Raw genomic sequence first — 26,986 nt, forward strand, 5'->3', positions numbered from 1 at the left:
AGCTGCACAATTTCAGAAATATAAATGGTGCAAAATAAATGAATATATACATTGCCACAATAAAATATTGTCATGTTTATTGAGCAGTGATGTCATGAAGGATAGTGATGTCACTGCTGGGAATTATAAATTAGAATTAGTAAACAATGATTGCACTCCCTATATTTCAATAATTAAAATCAGCCTGGATATTATGATTCATTTTTGAATTTTCCATAATGGAATGTATGGCTGTCAGTGATGATAAAATACACCTGGATATGAGGATTACTTCATACTAACAATTCACATTAAAACCTTTGACATACTGGACAGTTTTAGTAATGATATTTTGGCCTATATGAAAGTTTCAGCCATTGCATTTACTTCTATAATGTTTCTTCTGAGATTGTTACCTAAAGCAAATACCGTATTTTTCGGACTATAAGACGCACCTGACCATAAAGCTGGGTTCACACGTGGCGGAATTTCACTTGAATTCCGCTGCGGACACTCCGCAGCGTTAATCCGCAGCGGAGCCGTTTCTCCATTGACTTCCACTTTAATTTAGAAGTGTTCGTTTAGACGTTGAGTAAAATTCTGCTGCGGAGCATAGGCTGCGGAGCGGAATTTGGTGTCCGCAGCATGCTCTGTCTGTTGCGGACCAGTGGCGGACTGGTTGCGGACTCATGGCGGAATTTCTCCATTGACTTCAATGGAGATTCTAAATTCCGCAATGAAGTCCGCAGCTGTCATGCACATGTTATGTGTGCTGCGGATGCGTCTTGCTTTTTTGACATGACATTTCTTCATTCTGGCTGGACCTATGTATTTCTAGGTCTACAGCCAGACTGAGGAAGTCAATGGGGCTCCCGGAATTACGGGAGCGTTGCTAGGAGACGTCAGTAAATAGTCACTGTCCAGGGTGCTGAAAGAGGTAAGCGATCGGCAGTAACTGTTTCTGCACCCTGGACAGTGACTACCGATCCCAATATACAGCAACCTGTAAAAAAATAGAAGTTCATACTTACCGAGAACTCCCTGCTTCTGTCTCCAGTCCGGCTTCCCAGGATGACGTTTCAGTCTAAGTGACGGCTGCAGCCAATCACAGGCTGCAGCGGTCACATGGACTGCCGCGTCATCCAGGGAGGTCGGGCTGGATGCCGAAAGAGGGACGCGTCACCAAGACAACGGCCGGTAAGTATGAAATTAGTTTATTTTCACTAGGGAAAGTGCTGTCCCTTCTCTCTATCCTGCACTGATAGAGAGAAGGTAAGCACTTTGACCGCAGTCCGCAGCAGCTAGTCCGCATTAATTTACTGCACATTTTGGGCACATCCGCCGCAGAATCTGCAACGCAGATTCTGTGCGGCATTGATGCGGACAGTTGCGGAGGAAATCCGCCACGTGGGGGCATGCCCTTAGACGCACCCAGGTTTTAGACAACAGAAAATAGGAAAAAAATGATTTGTTAAAAAATTATTTATTCTGTTTCACCACATTCTGAGCGCCAAAACTTTTTTTTATATTTTTTTTATCGATTGAGCGGTGTGAGGGCTTATTTTGTTGCGGGACTAAATTATTTTATTTTTTACATTGTGCTTGGGGAAAAATGGGAAAAAGTTTGTTTTTTTTACACTCCTAAAAATGTATCTAACATTTATTTATTTTTTTTACACATTTTATTAGTTCCCCTAGGGGACTTGAACCAGCGGCCACTTGGTTACATGTGGAGTTACTGAAACAGCGTAACTACGCTGTTTCCCTAACTCCCATAGTAGTGAATGGCAGTTACGGAAGCAGCGTAGCATGCGAGCTATGCTGTTTCCGTAACTACTGTTGAGTTGTATGGGAGTTACGGAAAACGCGTAGCTCCGCGAGTAATGCTGTTTCAGTAACTCCACATGTAATCAAGTGGCCGGGAGAGTACAGAAAGCTAGAACGGGGTTTAGGGGGCCCTGTTCTAGAGATAGGTGCGGCTCCCAGAGGTGGGACCTGCAGGATATGTCATAAATGTCCATCATAGAAAAACCCCTATAAATGCCACGGTCGCTATTGACCACGACATTTAACTAGTTAAATGGGTTTGCCATAAAACACATTTATCCCCTATACACAGAAAAGGGGCTACATGTCAGATCGCTGGGGGTCCGACCGCTGGGACCCCCAGCAATAAGGAGAACAGGGGAGCGAAAGTCACCCAGAGCGCTACATGAGAAGCCTATACTTCCGGGTTCTGTGTCCGGCTTATCTGTTCCGCAGCTCTATAGAGATCAACGGAGAGCCGCTCGCGCATGCGCAGAAGAATCTCATTCATCTCTATGGAGCTGCCGGACACAGAATGTGGAAGTCACAGCTTCTAATTCAGCGCTCTCGGTAACTTTCGGTCCCCGTTCTCCTTATCGGTCACACATGTATCCCCCATCCTGTGGATAGGGGATACATGTGTTTTAAGGCACAAGCCCTTTAAACTACCAGGAACTGCGAAATTGCTGTTCCTGGCCGTTATAGCAGCGTGTTAGAAGCTGACACCTGCAGTGTATGGAGCGGGCTCAGCGCGTGAGCCTGTTCCATACATCATCCCCCTCCAGCTCCATGATGTGACAGCACGTCATGGGTCGGGAAGGGGTTAAGTAATCAAGCGGTCATGGCGCCCGGCGATGCTGGGTCCCTTGACTGCGGACTATAAGACGCAGGGACTTTTTAGCAAGATTTATTCTTGCTAAAAACTGCGTCTCATAGTCCGATAAATACGGTATATGGTTATAATATTAATAACCTTATCCAAAATGTTACAGGATTTTGCCTGACAAGTTTACTATTAACCTTCTCATTTTATAAGTTACTGAAAATAGTCTTTCATTCCTATTTATTTTTATAGAAAAATCAGATTAAAGGGGTGTTAGAATCCTTCTATCTGGAGCAAGTGATTGCATATTGCCAGGATATGCCATTACTTTCTGATCATTGGGGGTACACACTCAGAGACCCCTAACGATCATGAATTTTTCACTGCATAGTATCATTCCAGTCCAGGCGCGGTGCAGTAAACTGCAACTCAGCCCCATTCCGGTGTCAGTACCTGCACGGCAGCCGTTCATTCTACCAGTTGTTGAGGATTCCAAAGTTAGGATTCCTACCGAATAGCAAGATACGGCATATCCTAACGGTATTCAGTCACTTGCTTAGGTGGAATAGGTTAATAGCACAGTGTAAAAGTGGAAATGGCCTATGCCAAGCTGCTTTTTACCTGTCATGCCTGACAGTGTGGTTGCTACAGATGCCCTGCCTAACAACCACAGTCTTTTCAATTGAGTTGTCAGTGTAACATGTACCTAGCAACCAGTGTGTCTCATGTTATTCTGGTCTTCAGCTCAATAAAATGTGTTCTCACTGAACAAACACAGGCTGAGAGGGCAAAAACACTTAATTTTAAGAAGGCCAATTTCCCCAGGATGAGGGCTGCAATTCAGGACATAGACTGGGAAGAACTAATGTCAAATAATGGTACAAATGATAAAAGGGAGATTTTCAAATCTACTTTGGGTAATTATACTGCAAAATGTATTCCTATAGGCAACAAGTATAAACAAATAAAATTAAACCCCACATGGCTTACACCTTCTGTAAAAAGTGAAATACATGATAAAAGAAAGGGCATTTGAAAAATAAAAATCTAAGGGTACAGCTGTAGCTTTTGTAAATTATATAAAGAGCTTAATAAAATCTATAAAAAGGTAATAAAATCAGCAAAAATACTAAATGAAAGGCAAGTGGCAAAGGATAGTAAAACAATTCCCCAAAAAATCTTCAAGTATGTAAATAAGAAAAAGCCAAGGTCTGAACATGTAGGACCCCTAAATAGTGGTAATGGGGAGTTGGTCACAGGGGATCAAGAGAAGGCAGAGTTACTAAATGGGTTCTTTAGCTCTGTATATACAACAGAAGAAAGAGCAGCTGATGTAGCCAGTGCCAGTGCTGTTAATATATCAGTTGATATACTGAATTGGCTGAATGTACAGGGTGGGCCATTTATATGGATACACCTAAATAAAATGGGAATGGTTGGTGATATTAACTTCCTGTTTGTGGCACATTAGTATATGGGAGGGGGGAAACTTTTCAAGCTGGGTGTTGACCATGGCGGCCATTTTGAAGTCGGCCATTTTGTATCCAACTTTAGTTTTTTCAATGGGTAGAGGGTCATGTGACACATCAAACTTATCGAGAATTTCACAAGAAAAACAATGGTGTGCTTGGTTTTAACGTTACTTTATTCTTTCATGAGTTATTTACAAGTTTCTGACCACTTATAAAATGTGTTCAAAGTGCTGCCCATTGTGTTGGATTGTCAATGCAACCCTCTTCTCCCACTCTTCACACACTGATAGCAACACCGCAGAAGTAATGCTAGCACAGGCTTCCAGTATCCGTAGTTTCAGTTGCTGCACATCTCGTATCTTCACAGCATAGACAATTGCCTTCAGATGACCCCAAAGATAAAAGTCTAAGGGGGTCAGATCGGGAGGCATTTCTTCTGCGGTGTTGCTATCAGTGTGTGAAGAGTGGGAGAAGAAGGCTGCATTGACAATCCGTTTCTGACCTGGCTGTGTCCATTTGTAAGTTCGGTGTTAAAATAAAATAAATGTACACAAGGCCCCGGGACCAGATGGGTTACACCCAAGAGTTCTTAAAGAGCTTAGTTCAGTTATTTCTGTCCCCCTCTTCATAATTTTCGGAGATTCGCTAGTGACTGGTATAGTGCCAAGGGATTTGCGAAGGGCAAATGTGGTGCCTATTTTCAAAAAGGGCTCTAGGTCTTCCCCGGGTAATTATAGACCAGTAAGCTTAACATCCATCGTGGGGAAAGTGTTTGAGGGGCTTTTGAGGGACTATATACAGGATTATGTGACAAAAAATAGTATTATAAGTGACAGACAGCACGGTTTTACTAAGGGCAGAAGCTGTCAAACCAACCTGATTTGTTTTATGAAGCGGTGAGCAGAAGCCTAGACAGAGGGGCCGCTGTGGATATAGTGTTTTTGGACTTTGCAAAGGCATTTGACACTGTCCCTCATAGATGTCTAATGGGTAAATTAAGGACTATAGGTTTAGAAAATATAGTTTGTAATTGGATTGAGAATTGGCTCAAGAACCGTATCCAGAGAGTTGTGGTCAATGATTCCTACTCTGAATGGTCCCCGGTTATAAGTGGTGTACCACAAGGTTCAGTGCTGAGACCACTGTTATTCAACTTATTTATTAATGATATAGAGGATGGGATTAATAGCACTATTTCTATTTTTGCAGATGACACCAAGCTATGTAGTATTGTTCAGTCTATAGAAGATGTTCGTAAATTGCAAGCGGATTTGAAAAAACTAAGTGTTTGGGCATCCACTTGGCAAATTAAGTTTAACTGGTTGCCGACACAGGACGAGAATGCTCGTCTTGAGCAGTGAGTACTTAGGACGAGCATTCTCGTCCTATGTGACAGCCGTCTCTGCGGGCGATCGAGAGCGGGGCAACGGCTGTAATACACAGCCACGGCCCCACTCTGACAGCAGAGAGGAGAGAAACATCTTCTCTCCGCCGTTAACCCTTTGAACGCCGCGATGAAAGCTGATCGCGGCGTTCAAGGAGGGGAGACTTCACTTTGATCGCATCACAGAAGGTAACTGTGATGTGATCAAAGCCCACAACTCATATGGCCAGACAGCCCAGGGTCCATTGAAGGACCCCAGGGCTGTCTTAACATATTTCCTGTTGTTAGGGCATACTGAGGTATGCCCTAACAACTGCCTGTGTACGATCAGTAACAGGCTAATGTACTGGCATATAGATCTATGCCAGTACATTGCAGTTACAAAACCAAAATCAAAATGATGAATCCCTTTATGGGATTAAAAGAAAAAAAGTTAAATGAATGTAAAAAAAATTAAATGATAAATAAATAAATAAAAAGTAAAAAAATACACAGAAACACACATTTTTTTATAATAAATAAACTTTTTCAAATATACGTCCCAAAACATGAAATAATATAGACATATTTGTTATCGCCACAACCGTAAGAACCTGTACAACAAATGTATAACATTATTTATGATGATCGGTGTATGGTGTAAAAAAATAAATATTAAAACTGCTGTGGAACTGCTTTTTTTCTACAATTTCGCCAAAATAAAAATTTATAGACGTTAAACGATAATGTATTTGTACCAAAAAATGGTACCTACTTAAAGTACAACTCGTCCCGCAAAAAACAAAGTCTCATACAACTACGTCGTACAAAAAATAAAAGAGTTATGAGCGTCGGGATGCAAAGAGGGAAATCTAAAAAAAATGCTCTGTCCTCAAGGCCAAAATTGGCCATGTCCTTAAGGGGTTAATGTAGATAAATGTAAAGTTATGCATCTGGGTACCAACATTCTGCATGCATCATATGTCCTAGGGGGAGCTATACTGGGGGAGTTACTTTTGAGAAGGATCTGGGTATGCTTGTAGATCATAAACTAAATAACAGCATGCAGTGTCAATCAGCTGCTTCTAAGGCCAGCAAGATATTGTCGTGTATAAAAAGAGGCATGGACTCGCGGGACAGGGATATAATCTTACCACTTTACAAAGCTTTAGTGAGGCCTCATCTAGAATATGCAGTTCAGTTCTGGGCTCCAGTTCATAGAAAGGATGCCCTCGAGTTGGAAAAAATACAAAGAAGAGCAACGAAGCTGATAAGGGGCATGGAGAATCTAAGTTATGAGGAAAGATTAAAAGAATTAAACCTATTTAGCCTTGAAAAAAGACGACTGAGGGGGGACATGATTAACTTATATAAATATATGAATGGCCCATACAAAAAATATGGTGAAATCCTGTTCCATGTAAAACCCCCTCAAAAGACAAGGGGGCACTCCCTCCGTCTGGAGAAAAAAAGGTTCAATCTGCAGAGGCGACAAGCCTTCTTTACTGTGAGAACTGTGAATCTATGGAATAGTCTACTGCAGGAGCTGGTCACAGTAGGGACAGTAGAGGGCTTTAAAAAAGGGCTTAGATAATTTCATAGAACGAAAAAATATTCGCTCCTATGTGTAGAAATTTTTCTCTTCCCTTTCCCATCCCTTAGTTGAACTTGATGGACATGTGTCTTTTTTTAACCGTACTAACTATGTAACTATGAATGGAGGAAGGAAAAGGATGCCTGGCATAACCTGAATCACACTTGTTTACATCTCTTACTGCTGAATTAACCAATTAAAAAAATACAAGAAGAAGGGGGAGTTCTATAATAATAAAGGGATTTTTTTTGTTCGCTTTGTACTTTGAACTTAATATCAAATTGTTCAAGTCAAACTGTGACGTCATGGTTTTCTTTTTTGTTCATGGGACAATAGGAAGACTATGTAATAAATACATAAATAAATGAAGTGAAAACCTTTGACTTAAAGGGATAAGTGATAAGAAAGTGTTAGAATATGAAAATGCCATATTGGATCCAAAAAGACATGTTAACTTTAACCCCTTCCCGACATTTGTCATAAGTATACGTCATGGAAAGCCAGTGCTTCCCGCAAAATGTTGTATACTTACGACAAATGCATGGCACCGGCTAAGAAGCTGAGTCGGTGACATCATCCCCGGATGTCAGCTGTATCTTACAGCTGACATCCTGCTGTAACAGCGGGGACCAAAGTTAGCGTAGATCCCCGCCATTAACCCCTTAAATGCAGCCGTCAAAAGCGATCGCTGCATTTAAAGAGGCTCTGTCACCAGATTTTGCAACCCCTATCTGCTATTGCAGCAGATAGGCGCTGCAATGTAGATTACAGTAACGTTTTTATTTTAAAAAAACGAGCATTTTTGGCCAAGTTATGACCATTTTTGTAGTTATGCAAATGAGGCTTGCAAAAGTCCAAGTGGGTGTGTTTAAAAGTAAAAGTCCAAGTGGGCGTGTATTATGTGCGTACATCGGGGCGTTTTTAATACTTTTACTAGCTGGGCGCTCTGAAGAGAAGTAACATCCTCTTCTCTTCAGAACGCCCAGCTTCTGACAGTGCAGATCTGTGATGTCACTCACAGGTCCTGCATTGTGACGGCCACATCGGCACCAGAGGCTACAGTTGATTCTGCAGCAGCATCAGCGTTTGCAGGTAAGATCGACTTACCTGCAAACGCTGATGCTGCTGCAGAATCAACTGTAGCCTCTGGTGCCGATGTGGCCGTCACGATGCAGGACCTGTGAGTGACGTCACAGATCTGCACTGTCAGAAGCTGGGTGTTCTGAAGAGAAGAGGATGTTACTTCTCTTCAGAGCGCCCAGCTAGTGAAAGTATTAAAAACGCCCCGATGTACACACATAATACACGCCCACTTGGACTTTTACTTTTAAACACACCCACTTGGACTTTTGCAAGCCTCATTTGCATAACTACAAAAATGGTCATAACTTGGCCAAAAATGCTCGTTTTTAAAAAATAAAAACGTTACTGTAATCTACATTGCAGCGCCTATCTGCTGCAATAGCAGATAGGGGTTGCAAAATCTGGTGACAGAGCCTCTTTAAGGTGTTTGCAGCTCATCGACACCCCAGCAATGAAATCGCCGGGGTGTCGGTGGCTGCAATGGCAACCGGAGGCCTAATACTGGCCTCCCTGTCTGCCTAGCATGGAAAACTTCCAGCCCCCGCCCTGAAAGTCTTCCGTAGCCGCCGGCAAGATGGCGCCGGCTCAGGAGATGAGCCAGTGTCATTAGCGGTGGATATCAGCTGTATGTTACAGCTGACATCCACCTGTAATGGCAGGAACCGGAGCTAGCTCCGATCCCTGCCATTAACCCATCAGGTGCAGCGATCGGATGCGATCGCTGCATCTTTGTGGTTGCTAGCAGATCGCTAGCTGTACCCTGCAATCGCACGACTGCCGACTGCTATTATGACAACAGAAGACCTAACAATGGCCTCCTGTTTGCCATTACGGTAAATTAGGCAGATCTAATACATTGCAGTACGTAGGTAGTGCAATGTATTAGAAAAAAAAATTTGACAGTTGGACCTTCAAGTCCCCTAGTGGGACTAAAGTAAAGTGTAAAAAAAGTGAAAAAAAAAAAAGGTGAAAAATAAGTTGTAAAAAATATAATAAAAGTAAAAACACAATTGCCCTTTTTCCCTTATCAAGTCCTTTATTATTGAAAAAAAGAAATAAACCATACATATTTGGTAGCGCCGCAACCGTAACGGCCTAAACTATAAAAATATTATAGTATTTGTTCCACGCGGTGAATGGCGTAAAAAACAAACGTAATAAATAATGCCAAAATTTCTGGTTTTTGGTCACTTTGCCCTACAAAAATTGAAATAAAAAGTGATCAAAAAGTCGCATGTATCAAAAAATGGTGCCTATAAAAACTATAGCTCATCTTACAGCTCCTATACAGCTCCGTCGACAAAAAAATTAAAAAGTTCAAAATACATTCTTTTTCCAAAAGTAATTTTATTGTGCAAAAAGTTGTAAAACATAAAAAAGTGCTATAAATTAGGTATCGCCAGAATCGTACTGACCCGTAGAATAAATTAACATGTAATTTATAACGCATGGTGAACGCTGTATAAAAAAACCCTAAAAAAACTATGCCAGAATTGCTGTTTTTTGGTCACTTTGCCTCTCAAAAAATAGGATAAAAAGTGATCAAAAAGTCGCATTTACCCCAAAATGGTACCAATAAAAACTACAGCTTGTCCTGCAAAAAAACAGCCCGCATACCACTTAGTCTATGAAAAAATAAAAATAGTTAAGTCTCCAATAAGTCAGGAACCACCTGACTATGCCCCTGATGTACTCTGACCAGCTCACATATGCCCCACATTATAAACGGAAACACCAGTAAGACTCCAAACAAAACTATTACCAAGCAAAATCTACGCTTCAAAAGCCAAATGGCGCTCCCACCCATGTGAGCCCTACAGTGTGCCCAAACAGCAGTTTACTTCCACATATATGGCATCGCCATACCTGGGAGATGCCTTTTAACTATTTTTGGGGTGTGTGTCTACAGTGGCATAAGCTGGGCACGACATATTTGCCACTGAATTGGCATATCTGGGGAACAATTTTAATTTTTACTTTGCACCATCCGCAGCGCATTCATTTATGGAAAAGACCTGTGGGGTGAAAATGCTCACTATACCCCTTAATAAATGCCTTGAGGGGTGTAGTTTCTAAAATGGGGTCACTTCTGGGGGGTTTCTTTTATTATTTCCCATCTGAGCCTCTGCAATTGTGAAAAAATTCTGTGTAAATCGCCAAATTAGGCCTCAATTTCGCATGGTACTGTCTCACGCCTGAGCCCTGTCAAATGTCCAGTCAATAGATTAGGGCCATATGTAGGGTGATTCTAAAACCGGGAAACACAGCATAATAATAAGAGAGATGTCTTGTTATGGTGGCACAAGCTGGGCACCACATATTGGCATATCTATGGAAAAAAATCCCATTTTCGCTCTGCAATATCGATAGCACACCAATTTCTGCCAATCACCTGCAGGGTTAATATGCTCACTACACCCCTAGGTGAATACCTTGAGGGGCGTAGTTTCCAAAATGGGGTCACTTCTGGGGGGATCCACTGCTTTGGTCCCACAGGGACTTTGCAAATGCGACATACCGCCCAGAAGCCAATCCAGCAATACACTGTGTGTCTCCAGTGGCACAAGCTGGAGAAAAGGGAAAAATTTTAATTTTTACTTTGCACATTCCGCAACGCAGTCATTCATGGAAAAGGCCTGTGGGATGAAAATGCTCACTACACCCCTTAATAAATGACTTGAGGGGTGCAGTTTCCAAAATGGGGCCACTTCTCTACAGTTTCTTTTATTATTTCACATCAGAGCCTCTGCAATTGTGATCCAATACTTTGCAAATTGCCAAATTAGGCTTTAATTTTACATGGTACTCTTTCACTCCTGAGCCTGGTCGAATGTCCAGGCAAAATATTAGGGCCACATGTAGGGTGTTTCTAAAACCGGAAAACAGAGCATAATAATAAGAGAGCGGTCTTGTTATGGTGGCACAAGCTGGACACAACATATTGACATATCTATGGAAAAAAAATCACATTTTCACTCTGCAACATCGAGTGCACACCAATTTCTGCCAATCACCTGCGGGGTTAATATGCTCACTACACCCCTAGGTGAATACCTTGAGGGGTGTAGTTTCCAAAATGGGGTCACTTCTGGGGGGGATCCACTGTTTTGGTCTCACAGGGACTTTGCAAATGCGACATAGCGCCCAGAAACCAATCCAGCAAAATCTGTACTCCAAAAGCAAATGGCGCTCCTTCCCTTCTGAGCCGTACTCTGTGTCCAAACAGCAGTTTATGACCACATATGGGGTATTGCCGTACACAGGAGAAGTTGCTTTACAAGTCTTGGGGTGCTTTTTTTTCATTTATTTGTTGAGAAAATTAAAAATGTTCAGCTAAAACTACGTCTTATTGAAGATAAAGGATTTTTTTTTATTTTCACTGCCCAATTCTAATAAAATCTATGAAACACCTGTGGGGTCAAAATGCTCACTAAACCCCTAGATTAGTTCCTCAAGGAATGTAGTATCACAAATAGAGTCCCTTTTGAGTAGTTTCCACTGTACTGGTACCTTAGCGGCTTTGCAAAGGCGACATGGTGTCAAGAAACCAATCCAGCAAAATATGTGCTCTGCTGTGCGACATGGCCTCCGAAAACCATTCCTGCTAAATTTTAGCTCCAAAAGCCAAATGGCGCACTTTCCCTTCTAAGCCCTGCCGTGTGTCCAAACAGCCGTTTATTACCACATATGGGGTATTGTTTTACAAATTTTGTGGTGCTTTTTCTCCTTTAGTACTTGTGGAAATGAGAAGAAATTAGCTAAACCTACATTTTCTTTGAAAGAATGTAGATTTCCATTTTCATGTACTACTTCCAATAATTTCTGCAATAAACCTGTAGGGTCAAAATGCTGACTATACCTCCTAGATAATTTCCTTAAGGGGTGTAGTTTCCCAAATGGGGTCACTTTTGGGGGATTTCCACTGTTTTGGCACCGCAAGAGCCCTTCAAACCCAACATGGTGCCTAAAATATATTCTAATAAAAAGGAGGCCCAAAATCCACTAGGTGCTCCTTTGCTTCGGAGGCCGGTGCTTCAGTCCATTAGCACACTAGGGCCACATGTGGGATATTTCCTAAAAGTGCGTTTCTCTGGTAAAACTTTGTGTTACAAAAAAAATGGATTAAAAATGAATTTCTGCAACAACTAAAAATGAAATTTGTAAATTTCACCTCTACTTTGGTTTAATTCCTCTGAAACGTCTAAAGGCGTTCTAAGCCGTGCAACGTCCTAGAAAAATAAAAGGATGTTCAAAAAACGATGTCAATCTAATGTAGACATGTGGGGGATGTTAATTAGCGACTATTTTGTGTGGTATAACTGCCTGTCTTACAAGCAGATACATTTAAATATAGAAAAATGCTAATTTTTGAAATTTTTCGCTACATTTTGGTGTTTTTTACATTTAAATACTGAATGTATCAAGCAAATTTTGCCAGTAACATAAAGTCCAATGTGTCACACGAAAACAATCTCAGAATTGCTTGGATAGGTTAAAGCATTCCGAAGTTATTTCCACATAAATTGAAACATGTCAGATTTGAAAAATGAGGCTCTGTCAGGAAGGTCAAAAGTGGCTAAGGAGGGAAGGGCAGGGGCGTAGCTATGGGGGGCAGGCGGGACATTTGCCCCGGGCGCAACTAGATGGTAGGGAAGGGGGGGGGCGCCGCAGAGCAGCTGATCGCTGCTGATAGGCGCCCTGTATGTTGGACACATGCAGCAGCTTTAGGAAGAGCCAGGAAATCACACAGCGACGTTCTGACTGGGGTCTGTGACGGCCAGGGAGTGGACCAGTCCAGTCACCTTACCTGTCACCTGACCTCACGTCAGTGACATGAGGTCAGATGACTCAGGTCAGGGGACTGGACTGGTCCACTCCCGTTCTGCACCCTCCCAGCATGTAGCGGGCGCCACTGGGCTCTCCTTCTACTCTGTGCTCTGCTGTTACACACACAGAGTAAGTAACAGCCGAGAAGCAGAGGAGGAAGCTCCGCCCACAGCCTGTCCTGAAAGAAACTTGTGATCCTGCCAGCAAGGAGACATGGTGAGTGTCTGTGTGTGTATATGTGTGTGTAGTGTGTATACAGTATGTGTCTCTGTGTTTGTATGTGTATATGTTACAGTGTGTGTGTGTGTGTGTGTGTGTGTGTGTGGGTGTGTGTGTGTGTGTGTGTGTGTGTGTGTGTCTGTGTCTCTGCATGTGTTTGTCTCTTGTATCTACTACATTATCTGTACTCAGAGAGTTATCACTGTGTTATCTGTGCTGTTACATAGGACTGCAGGTAACACTACTACATTATCTGTACTCAGGGAGTTATCACTGTGTTATCTGTGATGTTACATAGGACTGCAGGTAACACTACTACATTATCTGTACTCAGAGAGTTATTACTGTGTTATCTGTGATGTTACATAGGATTGCAGGTAACATCTACTACATTATCTGTACTCAGAGAGTTATCACTGTGTTATCTGTGGTGCTACATAGGACTGCAGGTAACATCTACTACATTATATGTACTCAGAGGGTTATCACTGTGTGTTATCTGTGATGTTACATAGGACTGCAGGTACCATCTACTACATTATATGTACTCAGAGAGTTATCACTGTGTTACCTGTGTTGCTACATAGCACTGCAGGTAACATCTACTACATTATATGTACTCAGAGAGTTATCACTGTGTTATCTGTGGTGTTACATAGGACTACATGTAACACTACTACATTATATGTACTCAGAGAGTTATCACTGTGTTATCTGTGGTGTTACATAGGACTGCAGGTAACATCTACATTATCTGTACACAGAGAGTTATCACTGTGTTATCTGTGGTGTTACATAGGACTGCAGGTGACATCTACTACATTATCTGTACTCAGTTATCACTGTGTTATCTGTGGTGTTACATAGGGCTGCACGTGAAATCTACAACAATATCTGTACTGTGCATATATGTGCCTATGTGGGTATATATGGGTCTGTTTGTGAATGTGTCTTTTTGCTTGTATATTTGTGCCTTTTATGTATTTGTATATGTCCCTGTCTGTGTATTTATCTGCCGGTGTGTGTGCGTATATGTGTCTGTACGTCTATATATTTACCTGTATGTATGTATATTTGCCTGTATGTCTAAATATCTATCTTTATGTATGTACAGTATATATGTTCCAGCGTGTCCAAATATGTGGTTAATTTTTGGTTTGTGTAGGGGCGGCAATAGAGAGTCTCGCACAGGGCGCCATCCAAGCTAAGGCCGGCCCTGGCTGTCACCAACCCTAGTCAGAAGGAACTCCGCCGCATGACCTCCTCGGCTCTTCCGATAAGTCACACCAGGCAGAGCGGAGAGTGGTAGCGGTAGGTAGTACAAGGCGGGAGTGTGGCGCTATTTAAAAGGGGGGGGGGGGAATGTGGCACTATTTACAAGGGGGGAGTGTGGCGCTATTTACAATTGGGCAGCGAACTGTGTGTGGCACTATCTACAAGGGGGGAAGCAGGCTGTGTGTGGCGCTATATACAAGTGGGGCTGTGTGGCGCTATTTACAAGGGGCGCTGTGTTTGCGCTATCTACAAGGGGGGATGTGTGTGGCACTATCTACAAGAGAGGGGTTGTGTGTGGCGCTATCTACAAGGAGGATGTGTGTGGCACTATCTACAAGGGGGGCTGTGTGTGGTGCTATCTACAGGGGGCTGTGTGTGTGCTATCTACAAGGGGGGATGTGTGTGGCACTATCTACAAGGGGGGCTGTGTGGCGCTATTTACAAAGGGGGCTGTGTGCGCGCTATCTACAATGGGGGATGTGTGTGGCACTATCTACAAGAGAGGGGCTGTGTGTGGCACTATCTACAAGGGGGGCTGTGTGTGGCGCTATCTACAGGGGGCTGTGGGTGTCCTCTTTAATTTATTTTCTTTTAATTAATTTTTATGTTAATTACATTATATAACTATGTCGCTTGTAAAATGTAGAAATGCTTTTATGCTCGAGTTACGTTAAAAAAATAGTGAAAAAAAAAATTACACCTCATTGATTGGTAGAGAAAGCAAACATGTCGAGGGGGAAGGAGATGTCGGGAAATAAGTTGGGGGGGGGGCGCCAATCTGAATCTTTGCCCAGGTGCAGGAGAACCTAGCTACGCCTCTGGGGAAGGGGTTAATGGAGCTGAGCAAATGTACCAGTCACAGCCACATACAAGAAGTTGTGCATATGATTGTAGCACCACAGCCCCTTGCTGGTTGTGGGGGCCCTGGGGATCACACAATAACCACCAATAACATATTAACCCCATAAGGATGCAACTATTTTGTTAATGTTGATATGAGGTGTATTTACATTTACCAATTCCGCCAACAGCGATAATTATTACGTCTGCACCATCGTCAAAGATTAACTATAAAATATAGTTATATCATTTATCATAGATATTTTTGTGCATTTATACTGGACAATCATTAACGTGATCATTAGCAAAGGAATGGGTGGCAGGGAAAAATGCGCAGTGAATTGGGGCATTTGCTTACTTAATGGACCCAGCTACCAAAGGAAGGGTATCAGATTCTGCATGGAATTCTGTCCGAAAGTCCACACCAAATCGTGTTTAATTTGGTGCAGAAATTTGGCCTGATTTCCTACTGCGGAGAACAGCATGGGGGGGCCATACTCACCTTCCTGGAGCTCCCATAGCACGATTGGCTGCATTGGTCACATGCGAAGAAATGTCATCCCAGGAGGCTGGCTACATGGATACCAGCCAGGTGAGCCGGGACAATTCGCTACTAGAGTGCCAGGGGAGGTGAGTAAGGTTTTTTTTTTATTTTAAAGTGGAAAAAGGTTTTTTATTTTCTGCTTGCAGTTTTTGCTATTCCACACTTAACATTTGCCATTTTTGCGGATTTACATTTTCCCACTGAACTTAGTGGGGAAAATCAGCAACAGATACGCAATCTTTCCACAGCATAAAATGACATGATGTGGATTAAATCTTCAACGCAGGTCAATTTCTGACAGAATGTGGATGAGATTTTTACAAAATCTTATCTACTTTCCTGCTACTGTAATACGATGCAGATTTTCCATCTACAAATCCGGACGTAAAACCTCCAGCAATTCCGCTATGTGTGTACATAGCACAAGAAGTGCTAAGGAGCATAAATGGCTGACACAGGAATAAAACAACTCACAGTGATAATAGCACAATTAAGTTCTAAATTGTTCACCATAGGTCCACTTCATGGTTGAACTAGCCCACCAGAATACACCGATCCTTTGGTGGCCCCAGGCTCTGACACAATAATGGACCCTTAATAAAAGAGAACCCCAAGACAGAAGAAAATAACAATTGGTGCTGACTTTGGAGCCAGTCACTTGCCACAAGGGGCTATTTCTTATGGGTTTATTTACACACATTTATTTTAATATGTGCTGTGTGCAATAAAAAAACAAAGATAATGTTGAAATGAAAGGTGGACGTACAAATGTTCTGTATAGATGGAGGATGCACCCTCAGAATTACTTCTTCTGGTGAGTCCAAGGATCCCCAGTCTAATTCTGAAAACGTTGTGTTTTGCAAAAACTGTTTTTTATTAAGTTTAAACAATTGGAAAAGAAAGTCATCCCAAACAGGTAAATTGTCTGGAGTCGGTAATGATAAAGGCAATAATATGGCAATATAAGTGAAGCCATTTCAGCTATATATCCAGAAAGCCGGAGAGTTCTCTTCAAAGACTTTGAGGTACAAAATAACATAATCGCTATGGGAATAAGAGGTATATAGAAGGTGGGAAAGGGAATAGGCGAGTATATTCTGAACGCATGGACATCCTAGCGCAGTAAAAACCCACAACCACACAGTAAAGTCCTATAGATATCAAGGGATCAGACCAGCAATTTGTTGTTTTATATACTAGGTTGTGCGGCCAAAACAGGATTTTAGTTTCAGTCTGACATGTGTTGGTTGGAGATTAATGAATCTTCCGCACAGTTTTAAAAATGGAGTCACTCTCTTTTTATTACATAATGAGGCCTCCACCCAAACCATGTCGGAATAGAAAGAAAAGCATGTCCAGAAAGATACGTAGGGTGTGAGAGAACGTCCCTATCCAATATTTCACAACCTACAAACAAGCGCTAACAGGCAAAGTGTATAATCAAAGTGTTCACATATAAACAACCAATATAAAAAATATGAAGAGGCAGAGCATATCATACACTGAAGCAGAAAATAGGCTGGTTGTATGTTATACACAAACAGCAAGTAAGTATAAGAATAGTAATAATAAAGTGCATTGGTGCATTAGATACATGAAGTGGGACTGTAGTTCATAAAAGGAAAGTATATACACACGATTAGAGGCGAAACCCTAACCAATAGTACATAGTAACGATCAGTTCACAAAGATGATCTCTCCTCACCAGCATCGCATTCAAGGGCAAAAATTATATACAGATCAATCTATTGATCGCACTTAAAGCGCGTTTCGCAGTTACTTTTTTAGAGAGACATATTGTAGAATTGCCTTGTGTGCAGCTGGAGAAATTTAAAAAAGCGAATAAATTTTTTTCCAATCTAGAATGCGGCTAAATAATTCCCATTCCAACGTGTTCGGACAAAAGGGCCATAGGTGATCTGACACAAATTTTCTTATCAGTATTCAAAAGGAGTGTATGAGTGAGCATAACCATAGATAATTTAAGAGGTCTGCATGAGAAGAACCATATTTCTAGTAGGTGTGGTTAGAGGAATTTCCAATGAGGAAACCTCTATGAGGGGATATGTCAGCACTGTATGTTATTTTGAACGTAATTTCTTGCAACTGTCATGTCGCCATCGCAACGCGACCACATTAATTAAAATAAAACCACCATGTTTTGGTGTCACAATATTCTGAGAGCCATAACATTTTTATTTTTTCGTCAACGAAGTTCTGAGAGGGCTTGTTCTTTGCAGTTTATATTGATGTTTTAATTGCTACCATTTTGTGGTAAATGCGACTATTTGATCACTTTTTATTTCCGCTTTTTGGGAGGCGGGTTGAACAAAAAGCATAAATTCTGGCATTCTTTTTTATTTACATTTTTATGGTCTACGCTCTGCAGGTTAAGTTAGTTATCATTTTATAGTTTGAGTCGTTTTGGATGCGGCAATACCAATTATGTATAGTTTTTTCTTTATAATTTTTGACATAATAAAGCATTTTTATTGGGGAAAAAAAGTTATTTTGTGTTTGATTCTATTTTACCTTTTGTTTTAAATTTTTAGGAACTATATTGAACTTTTTTTAAAAAAATTAAAAATTCTGTCCCATTATGGGACTAGACTATGTGATCTGATGATCGCTCATATAATACACTGAAATAATTCTGACGGGCATCGCAGGGGCTATTAGGCTTCTCCCTCTACTCCATGGGAAATGTGGATTTTCACATGACTTCCTCTCTCTTCAGTCTATAAAAGCTATAAAAAGAGTGGTAGGACAGACCCAATGCTCACTAGTACTTTTCTTTTTTTTCCCCTTAAAACCAAGGGATGGTGATGGATAAGCACTGTCTCTGGATGTAGGGGTTTGATAATGTGAACATAGATCAAGAAGGGGGCTCCATTTTGAGTGTTGCGTCATCACTTCTATGTACAATAAATACACTGTGATAGCATTTGATATTGTCGGAATAGTATCGCAACTCCAGCACTTTTGGCCTTACTATAGATACAGATCCATTAAAGCTGCTTTAACATTTATAGAAGAGGAGGAAGGACAGGTGAGGTTGGTTATCCCCAAGGGCTTTCCCCAAAAAATAGAGGGGATGCAATAGCTACCCTTCATGCCACTCTTCTCTCCTGCAAGGGTTGCGTATGGTCAAAAAGTGTTCTCCTTTATCTGAATGGGGAGCATGTGGGAGTGAACCATCTCCAGTCATGAGAGACCATCTTAATTATTGTTGTGGGGCCTTCTCTCCTCTATTAAAAGATCAATGTTAAATAATGGTGATAATAATAATAATAATAATAATAATAGTAATAATAATAATAGTGGTATCATGTTTGATAATTATTATAAAAAAGTGACAAGTTTTTTTCAATACCAGTAGAAACCATCATTTTTGATTGCTGTTGTCGTATTTATGAGTTTACTGTTTTGTCAGGCACTGCAATTTACTCAGGCCACTACACATTGGTTATATCAAGCCATATCTTCTTGACCTTTGGTTAAGTTTGGACTGCCACACAATGGAAAAATTCCCCTGCACAACAAAAGAGCAGCACGGACTTGTCTGTAGAAGAATTGATTTGGAATCAGTAAAGTTCTATCACCCATCACTGTCCCCAGAGTCGGCCAGTATCTATGGTATGGAAGGTGTTACAGACAAGCTCTTTGGGTGAGTGTCACAGGAAAGACGCTCCAGTTCCCTGACGGCTTCTCATCCTGTGTCCCAGGGACACAGCCATGCTGTCTCCTTCTCTGTTTACTGATGGGGCAGATAGTAGGGCAAGGAGCTGCTACAGGACTCTCTAATTGCGTTATCAACAATTGATAACATCTCAAACACTTAGAGGATGTTTTGACTGTATGTGAATTACAATGTTTGTTGTTTCTCACTCCAATAATTGACATTTGATAGTGACTACTGTAATACTTAAGGGTAATTAAAGTCAGCGCCTTTTTATCCTAGGTGAATCTCTTTCTCTTCTTCATTTAGCTCCTGGGAAATTTCCTTCTACTTAACCAGTTCCTCACCAGAGTCCACTCTACACTTTCTACACACTATCATGTAACAATACACTGAAGCAAGGCATATTTTTTTTTTCCTTTTTGTTTTGGAAAAGGGTCATACAGTGAAAAGGTTAAAGAAGGACTAAAAGGTTACAGTTCAAGTACACAACATACTTACAAATATATAAAATGTCCTCAGTTTCTTTTAGTCTGTACCAAAACCATATGCGTCTTTATTTTACCATGCCATATTAGATAAGGCCAAATAACTTTTTTTGTATTTATTATGCTCAAAAGCAAAACTTTTAACTTATATATTTTTTGTATTGAAATGAAATGACATCACAGGTAAAGTGATAAAAAACAAACAAACAGGTACATGTTTTAGGTCATAGTAATAGTGCATGTCTTCGTAAATTGTTTATGTTCAGATTGTATTTTATTGATGTGAATCTGATATTACAAAAATATTTTTTAATCTAAAAACGATATATTTATAAAATCTACTTATTCATCATATTGTTTATTTATTTTGTAACAAAGTACAGTGTTGTTAAAATAGTTTACATTATTTACAGAGTTGTAACAGTATTACTTTAATTTTACTGACATAAAGAGGACCTGCCACCTCTATTTCAGTAAATTGCTACATTCCTTTTGAAATAACAATTCTGAAGCATCTTTTTTTAGAATTCTACATTGTGCCATTCCTCAGTTATTCCTACTAGAAATTTATGAATAAATTGACAACTGTGTGGAGCCAGTTGGGGGTGTGTTCCCACCTAGGCTGACAATGTCCAATATGTGCTGACAGAGTCAGACTATGTAAGGACACGAACCGTTGACAAGAAAATGCTAACACCCAGTTGTCCTTTTATTCATAAATTTCTAGGAGGAAAAACAGAGAAGTGGCACAAAGCAGAGTTCTATGAAAAGATGTTCCAGAATTGTTATTTCATGGTGAATACAAGTATTTACTAAAATAGACATGTCAGAAGAGGTGACAGGTCCTCTTTAAAGATGTCAGCTTCTGAACAGAGACCTCTGACATCATATATTAATATCGCTGTGTGATCTCTAGGACATGTTCAGTGAATTCAGGGTTCCCTGCAGATATTAACTTTTGGGGATTTGTTGTACTTTAATCTGAAAGTGATGGTAGCAGGTAATGTATATGTGAGATTCAAGAATGTCCAGGGTGGGCTCAAGGCCTTTTAGATAAAATATGGACTAAGGCTTCAAATGAGGAATGTGAAAGATGTTTTTATCAATCTATATGCTACTATTTTCTACGGCAAAGGAATAGACGTGAATTCAAGAAAATACCATCTGTGTATTATTACCCACCTTGACTTCCTAGTAAGATCCAATAAAAGTAATATTAATCTTTATTAATGATATATATTTTCCACCATGGGCTTCCTAATTCTGTTTAAGATGAAATGTTACAGCTCACTTTAATCTATGGCTCTAAAAATGGCTTTTGTCTCTATTTCATTTTACCACCGGCCTAGTGCAGTTGTTGATACATGTCATCAGAATGGACAACTGTAACGTTAATCTCAGCAGTGAAACATTCCTTGGTCTCCAATGCAGAAGCTGTAATCACTATAATCATATAAATGGTCATACAGGGATATTTAGCTGCTGGCCACATGAGAAGAAACCATACAGCATTAAAGGTTATGTATATCTTGGAATGGCATTTTTTTTTTATATATATAAAAAGGTGTATCAGTGTGATTAGTGCAACTTTCTAAATAATTTTTATAAAAAATTTGTTTTACTTTTTAAGATACATCTGCACTGTATTCTCTGTGTATAGAGAATAATAAAAAAAAGTAAAACTAATTTTTAATAAAAATTATAAAGTTACACCAAACACACTGACTGACCTATTAAAATAAAAATACCCTGCAAATGTGTACTTAGCCATTAACATGCGCTCGCTCACATGACCAAGCCTACACACAGACATGGGTGGGCAACCATGACAAAAGGGGCACATAGATTTGTTGACAAGAATAATAATGTTTGTAATGTTATTAATATTTATGTTTATTTCTTATTGATACACTTATGTGATTAATAAACTCTATACAGCGCGGTGGTTCTGTAACGCAATGGAAAATAAATACATACCGCATTTTTCGGACTATAAGATGCAGTTCTTAGCAAGAATAAATCTTGCTAAAAAGTCCCTGCGTCTTATAGTCGTCAGTCAAGGGACCCGGCAGCACCGGGCCCCCTGACCGCTCCTTACTTAACCCCTTCCCAACCTGTGATGTGCCGACACATCATGGAGCTGGAGGGGGATGATGTATGGAGCGGGCTCACACACTGAGCCTGTTCCAGACACTGCAGGTGTCAGCTTCTGACACGCTGCTCTAACGGCCAGGAACAGCAATGGAACTGTTCCTGGCCATTTAACTAATTAAATGCCGCGGTCAATAATGACCGCGGCATTTATAGTGGTTTTAACATGAATGACATTTATGACATATCCACAGGATATGTCATAAATGTCAGATAGATGCAGGTCCCACCTCTGGGACCTGCATCTATCTCTAGAACGGGGGCCCCCTAGACCCCGTTCTATCTTAGCCGGCTCCGCTGTCTCCCGGCCACTTCCTGGTTACCCTAGGGTTTTCCTTAGTTCCCCTAGGGTACTTGAACCAGCAATCATTAGATCGCTGGTACAATACATGCAATACATGGACAAGTTACGGAAACAGGGTAACTCAGCGAGTTACGCTGTTTCCGTAATTCATCCATGTATTGCATGTATTATACCAGCGATCTAATGATTGCTGGTTCAAGTACCCATGGGGAACTAATAACATGTGTAAAAAAAAAAGTTAGATACATTTTCAGGAGTGTCAAAAACTTTTTAAAGCTAAAAAAAAAAACCTTTGACCATTTTTCACCAAGCACAATGTAAAAATAAAAAAATCATAAAAATATTGGTATCGCTGCGTCCATAAAAGTCTGAAACTATTACAATATAGCATTATTTGACTCACACAGTGAACGGCGTAATTTTTTTTATTTAAAACCCCAGAATCATTGTCTTTTCGTCACCATAGCGCTAAAAAGAATGAAATAGAAAGTGATAAAAAAAAATCGTATGTACCAAAAAAATTGGGCTAATAAACACTACAGCTCGTCCCGCAAAAACGAAGCCTTCACACCGCTCAAACAGTGGAAAAATATAAGTTATGGCTCTCAGAATGTGGTGAAACTGAACAAATTATTTTTTTTAACCAAAAGTTTTTTCTTTGTAAGGGCATGACCACACGTGGCGGATTTCCTCCGCAACTGTCCGCATCAATGCCGCACAGAATCTGCGTTGCAGATTCTGCTGCGGATCTGCACAAAATGTGCAGTACATTGATGCGGACTAGCTGCTGCGGACTGCGGGAAAAGTGCTTCCCTTCTCCCTATCAGTGCAGGATAGAGAGAAGGGACAGCACTTTCCCTAGTGAAAGTAAACGATTTTCATACTTACCGGCCGTTGTCTTGGTGACGCGTCCCTCTTTCGGCATCCAGCCCGACCTCCCTGGATGACGCGCCAGTCCATGTGACCGCTGCAGCCTGTGCTTGGCCTGTGATTGGCTGCAGCCGTCACTTAGACTGAAACGTCATCCTGGGAGGCCGGACTGGAGACAGACGCAGGGAGTTCTCGGTAAGTATGAACTTATATGTTTTTTTACAGATACATGTATATTGAGATCGGTAGTCACTGTCCCGGGTGCAGAAACAGTTACTGCCGATCGCTTAACTCTTTCAGCACCCTGGACAGTGACTATTTACAGACGTCTCCTAGCAACGCTCCCGTCATTACGGGAGCCCCATTGACTTCTTCAGTCTGGCTGTAGACCTAGAAATACATAGGTCCAGCCAGAATGAAGAAATGTCATGGTAGTAAAACCAATACGCTCCGCAGCACACATAAGATCTGCGGACTTCATTGCGGAATTTTGACTCTCCATTGAAGTCAATGGAGAAATTCCGCCATGAGTCCGCCACTGCTCCGCAACAGACAGAGCATGCTGCGGACACCAAATTCCGCTCCGCAGCCTATGCTCCGCAGCGGAATTTTACGCCTTGTCTAAACGAACACTGCTAAATTAAAGTGTAAGTCAATGGACAAACGGCACCGCTGCGGATTAACGCTGCGGAGTGTCCGCAGCGGAATTTAAGTGAAATTCCGCCACGTGTGAACCCGCCCTAAAAGAAGTAAAATATGAAACTTTTTACTATTTTATGTTGTCTAAAACCTGGGTGCGTCTTATAGTCAGGTGCGTCTTATAGTCCGAAAAATCTGGTGAGTAAATATTAAAGGGGTTTTTCTAAATCCCTGCCATAAATGGGTGCCAGAGTCATGTGACGGGAGATCTTGACATGACTTCCCAGAGGATAAGCGTATGGGAGAGGCATCAGCTATGAAGTATAACTGACAGATTTTTATTTCCATACATCCGGTATAATAAAGATGTTTTCTGAAATCAACCTGGAGCTCGGAAAACCCGTTAGAGACAAAAAAAGTTTTAATTTTACATTTATATTTTATTAAGCTTTTTTTTTTTTCATTTTCCTTCAGCAGAATTTAATATCATTTTCAACATTTGTGAGGCGTCTGTTGTTTATAGGAAGAATTGAATAGTTCAATTAGGGGTGATATATTGGCGTATTTGGGCATGGAGCCTGGACACTGAGCCAGCATAATATTAGGGATTTACTCACAGTTTTATTTTGGCACACCTGACTTTCCATATAGCAATCAAATAATTAAGGATGAACAATATTTATAATATTTTCTGTATTTGTGCCCCAGTGTTAGCTGTCATCTGTGGAAACAAAAGTAACCGAACGGTCTATTGTCAAGGGCATGTTTACCACTCCTACTGGGCCTTAAGAAAGGACTTTGCTCAGGTTGACCCAATTCCCCTGTTACAAATCAAAGAATGGTCCAAAGAACATGTGGTCCTTCTCTACTACATGGTGCGGGAAATGGAGAAAAAGAACAAGTAATAGCCGCCTATGTCCAGGTATACGGTGTTTATGTCATTTCAATTATTGATTTTGGGTCTAGCTCTAATTATTCATGTCTCGTCTTTTATCACTAATTCACTCTTGTCACGTTTTTTTTATACAAATCAAGGTAGACCAGGTACTGAGGGTGGCCAGAACTGGGCAGATATCTCATTGACACCAACAGAGACTAAAATAACTGTCCATACTCGGACCTATTATGCACTGCTTACAAAATCTTACCAGCAGCAGCGTATAATTTGTGAACAACATTCTTCACTTTCCTGTAAGAAAGCATGTGCTTCAAACATATTGGAAATTCATGAACATAATTGAGGACATGATGCCACCATTCCACTCCTTCAACTCCCAATGTATCATCTGTTACCTTGTTTCTTAAAAAATTTTTTTTAAAAGTTATGCTTTCAAACTTTGTTTAAAAAAGATAAAAACAAATTGAAAAAATATTTGTCCAGGAGCAGTAACAAGCACCAGCCATCAAAAGCTCTATTTAGCACCACTATATAGTAAGATGACCAGATCCTAAAATCCATCTAGGATCAAGCCATATATGGCCAAGTTAAAAGGAATCTGTCGGCAGGTTTGAGGCCTCGAAACTGCTGACAACGCTATACAGGGGAAGGCTTTGTAACGATACCTTTTATCTCGGTCATGCAAATTGTAGGACCGAGTTTAATTACCCCTACACCGCGGTTGCAAGTGCCACTCTCTGCTCTGAGTGACAGCTCTAGCGTCCAATCAGGAGACCACTAGACCCGTCACTCAGTGGGGAGGGGATGGCATCATTCCCTGAGGAGAGCCATGAAGCACCCGTGGAGCTGGGGGAATTAAACATTAATTTCTCTATCATGCCACTTGCATGACCGAGACAAAAGGTATAGTTACAATGCCCTCCCTCTCCCCTATATTTTGCTTTCAGTAGTTTTGAGGCCTCAAATCTGCTGTCAGATAGCCCCAGACATCAAATGACATTTGCCATTTCTGACAACATAAAAGCTTACTTCTGATTTTACCAAAATTGTTCTGCACCGTATGTGTATGGCTGGGTTTACATGGGCGGATATGTGCCCATAACAATCATCGATCGCCGATAATTACAGGTCGATGGGCACTTATTTAAAGGCCCTTTACATGGGCCAATGTAAATTCTTTGGGGAAGAACAATCATTAATGCGATCATTCTGTCCCCATACTGTTTACATAATGTCAGCAGAAAACCCCCTGTTTACACAGGCAGATGTGCTGCCGACAACAATAATTTTCAGGGCAACATTAAAGATTAAATCAGCGTTTGCTCGTTCACTGGCCGATCACTGCCCTGTTTACACAGGGCAATGATCGGGAATGGATAACAGAAATGTTGGACCTATTGTGGGCCAAGGAAGAAACTACCAGGATTAACATCAGTATAAATGCAAATGTTCAGTAATCAGTGAATAAATATCTCACATTATCTATGTCGTGCAAGGTAAATAAAGTCATCTAATTGCTAATTGGCTGCTATGGGTATCTGCATATCTGCTGCTTAAATGTGCATAAGTGTGACAAAATGTTGCAAGTCAGATTAAAGCCACTATTTTGTGATTTGGAGATAGGCATGAGAAATGAGAATTTATGAAATTAGTATATACACATCCTTACCTCGTATACATATCACGTTAAGTAATAAGGCAATGACATTCCATATCTACAATGTGGGCTAAATAAAAGAAACGGTAGCCGGCTGACTGTTTGCCAAATCTTTTCTAATTCATAATGTACCATGTATGCATGAATAGTTTAACATAACACCCGTAAGCCTTGAGGAACACATTACTGTTTATAATGCCTACATGTACCATTAACTGGATCTAAATTATAATATATTCCAAAATTATCAGATGTTTTATGTGAGTCTCATAGGAATGCATTGAAAGACTGACTTCCAGTCCACACTGATGACGCTGTATGATTTGGAGAGCTAGAGTGCGAGTCACGTGGGATAACCGAAGGAATGGAGCTGAGCTTATAATTCAAGAAGAAAGCTACCGGTAAGAAATTGAAGTGCATAACTATTTACCGGATGTCCATTATGAACGGACCAATCGATAAATATGCTTTCCAG

General features: G+C 40.8%; 1 long non-coding RNA gene across 1 annotated transcript in view; it reads left to right on the top strand.

Moving 5' to 3' along the window:
• The window catches only part of LOC142751052 (uncharacterized), a 66,178-nt gene that overhangs the window by 27,587 nt on the left and 11,605 nt on the right, over positions 1–26,986 (top strand). The window contains exons 2-3 of the long non-coding RNA XR_012882693.1: positions 24,665–24,878; positions 26,785–26,912. This is a non-coding gene — a long non-coding RNA (uncharacterized LOC142751052). The remainder of the gene's footprint in view (positions 1–24,664; positions 24,879–26,784; positions 26,913–26,986) is intronic.

The sequence above is a fragment of the Rhinoderma darwinii genome, chromosome 3 (assembly GCF_050947455.1).
Source record: "Rhinoderma darwinii isolate aRhiDar2 chromosome 3, aRhiDar2.hap1, whole genome shotgun sequence".
Classification (NCBI taxonomy): Eukaryota; Metazoa; Chordata; class Amphibia; order Anura; family Rhinodermatidae; genus Rhinoderma; species Rhinoderma darwinii.